This window comes from Balaenoptera musculus, chromosome 6, assembly GCF_009873245.2.
Source record: "Balaenoptera musculus isolate JJ_BM4_2016_0621 chromosome 6, mBalMus1.pri.v3, whole genome shotgun sequence".
Lineage (NCBI taxonomy): Eukaryota > Metazoa > Chordata > Mammalia > Artiodactyla > Balaenopteridae > Balaenoptera > Balaenoptera musculus.
Window position 1 is genome coordinate 1055113 of NC_045790.1, and position 3660 is coordinate 1058772.

Sequence of the window (3660 nt, forward strand, 5' to 3'; positions counted from 1 at the left end):
AGGAGACCCCAAACACAGTAAGTGAAGCAAAATGATAAGACAGAGAAACACACAGCAGATGAAGAAGCAAGGTAAATACCCACCAGACCAAACAAATGAAGAGGAAATAGGCAGTCTACCTGAAAAAGAATTCAGAGTAATGATAGTAAAGATGATCCAAAACCTTGGAAATAAAATGGAGAAAATATAAGAAACGTTTAACAAGGACCTAGAAGAACTAAAGAGCAACCAAACAATGATGAACACAATACATGAAATTAAAAATTCTCTAGAAGGAATCAATAGCAGAGTAACTGAGACAGAAGAACAGATATGTGACCTGGAAGATAAAATAGTGGAAATAACCACCACAGAGGAGACTAAAGAAAAAAGAATGAAAAGAATTGAGCACAGTGTCAGAGACCTCTGGGACAACATTAAATGCAACAACATTCGAATTATATGGGTCCCAGAAGAAGAGAAAAAGAAAGGGAGTGAAAAAATACGTGAAGCGATTATACTTGAAAACTTTCCTAATGTGGGAAAGGAAATAGTTAATCAAGTCCAGGAAGCACAGAGAGTCCTATACAGGATAAACCCGAGGAGAAACACGCCAAGACACATATTAATCAAACTATCAAAAACTAAATACAAAGAAAAAATATTAAAAGCAGCAAGGGAAAAACACAAAAAACATACAAGGGAATCCCCATAAGGTTAACAGCTGATCTTTCAGCAGAAACTCTGCAAGCCAGAAGGGAGTGGCAGGACATATTTAAAGTGATGAAGGAGAAAAACCTACAACCAAGATTACTCTACCCAGCAAGGATCCCAATCGGATTCGATGGAGAAATTAAAACCTTTACAGACAAGAAAAAGCTAAGAGAATTCAGCACCACCAAACCAGCTTTACAACAAATGCTAAAGGAACTTCTCTAGGCAGGAAACATGAGAGAAGGAAGAGACCTACAAAAACAAACCCAAAGCAATTAAGAAAATGGTAATAGGAACATACATATCGATAATTACCTTAAATATAAATGGATTAAATGCTACAACCAAAAGACATAGACTGGCTGAATGGATACAAAAACAAGACCTGTATATATGCTGTCTACAAGAGACCCACTTCAAACCTAGGGACACATACAGACTGAAAGTGAGGGGATAGAAAAAGATATTCCATGCAAATGGAAATCAAAAGAAAGCTGGAGTAGCAATTCTCATATCAGACAGATTAGTCTTTAAAATAAAGACTATTACAAGAGACAAAGAAGGACACTACATAATGATCAAGGGATCAATCCAAGAAGAAGATATAACAATTGTAAATATTTATGCACCCAACATAGGAGCACCTCAATACATAAGGCAAATGGCAACAGCCATAAAAGGGGAAATCAGCAGTAAAACAATCATAGTAGGGGATTTAGCACCCCACTTTCACCAATGGACAGATCGTCCAAAATGAAAATAAATAAGGAAACACAAGCTTTAAATGATACATTAAACAAGATGGACTCAACTGATGTTTATAGGACATTCCATGCAAAAACAACAGAATACACTTTGTTCTCAAGTGCTCTTGGAACATTCTTCAGGATATATCATATCTTGGGTCACAAATCAAGCCTTGGTAAATTTAAGAAAACTGAAATGATATCAAGTACCTCTTCCGACCAAAAAGCTATGAGACTAGATATCAATTACAGGAAAGAATCTGCAAAAAATTCAAACACATGGAGGCTAAATAATACACTACTAAATAACCAAGAGATCACTGAAGAAATCAGAGAGGAAATCAAAAAATACCTAGAAACAAATAACAAGGAAAAGACGATGACCCAAAACCTATGGGATACAGCAAAAGCAGTTCTAAGAGGAAAGTTAATAGCAATACAATCCTACCTCAAGAAACAAGAAACATCTCAATTAAACAACCTAACCTTACACCTAAAGCAATTAGAGAAAGAACAAAAAACCCCCAAAGTTAGCAGAAGGAAAGAAATCATAAAGATCAGATCAGAAATAAATGAAAAAGAAATGAAGGAAATAATAGCAATGATCAATAAAACTAAAAGGTGGTTTTTGGGAAGATAAACAAAATTGATAAAACATTAGCCAGACTCATCAGGAAAAAAAGACAGAAGACTCAAATCAATAGAATTAGAAATGAAAAAGGAGAAGTAACAACTGACACTGCAGAAATACAAAGGATCATGAGAGATTACTACAAGCAACTCTATGCCAATAAAATGGACAACCTGGAAGAAATGGACAAATTCTTAGAAAACCACAACCTTCTGAGACTGAACCAAGAAGAAATAGAAAATATAAACAGACCAATCACAAGCACTGAAATTGAGAGTGTGATTAAAAATCTTCCAACAAAGAAAATCCCAGGACCAACTGGCTTCACAGGAGAATTCTATCAAATATTTAGAGAAGAGCTAACACTTATCCTTCTCAAACTCCTCCAAAATATAGCAGAGGGAGGAACACTCCCAAACTCATTCTACAAGGCCACTATCACCCTGATACCAAAACCAAAGATGTCACAAAGATAGAAAACTTTCTTCTTTTGGCATAGGAGTAATTCCTAAAGAATATAGCTTACTGCAATCAAAAATCATAGTATGGTTGAATCAATACAAAAACAAAACCCATATATATGCTGCCTATAAGACACTAATTTCAGATCTAAAGACACACACAGACTGAAAGTGAGGGGATGGAAAAAGATATTCCATGCAAATGGAAATCAAAAGAAAGCTGGAGTAGCAATACTCATATCAGATAAAATAGACTTTAAAATAACGAATGTTACAAGAGACAAGGAAGGACACTACATAATGATCAAGGGATCAATCCAAGAAGAAGATATAACAATTATAAATATATATGCACCCAACATAGGAGCACCTCAATACATAAAACAAATATTAACAAACATAAATGGGGAAATTAACAGTAACCCAGTAATATTAGGGGACTTTAACACCACACTTACATCAATGAACAAATCATCCAGACAGAAAATCAATAAGGAAACACTGACCATAAAGGCAAATTAGACCAATGGACTAAAAAAAAAAAAAAAAAAAAAAAAAAAAAAAATATATATATATATATATAAAACATTACATCCAAAAGCAGTAGAATACACATTATTTTCAAGTGCACATGGAACATTCTCCAGGAGAGATCACATGCTAGGCCACAAAACAAGTCTCAGCAATTTTAAGAAGACTGAAATCACATCAAGCATCTTTTCTGACCACAACACTATGAAACTACAAATCAACTAGAAGAAAAAAAAAAACTGTGAAAAATGCAGACACATGAAGGCTAAACAATATGCTACTAAACAACCAATGGACCACTGAAGAACTCAAAGAAGAAATTTAAGAAATACCTGTAGATAAATAAAAATTAAAATACAACCATCCAAAATCTATGGGATGCAGCAAAAGCAGTTCTAAGTGGGAAGTTTATAGGGATACAAACTTACCTCCAGAAACAAGAAAAAAATCAAACGGTGCAACCTTACACCTTTTAAAGGTACTAGATAAAGGAGAACAAACAAAAACCAAAGTGAGTAGAAGGAAAGAAGTCATAAAGATCAGAGCAGAAATAAATGAACTAGAAACTAAAACAAAAAGATCAATAAAACTAAGAGCT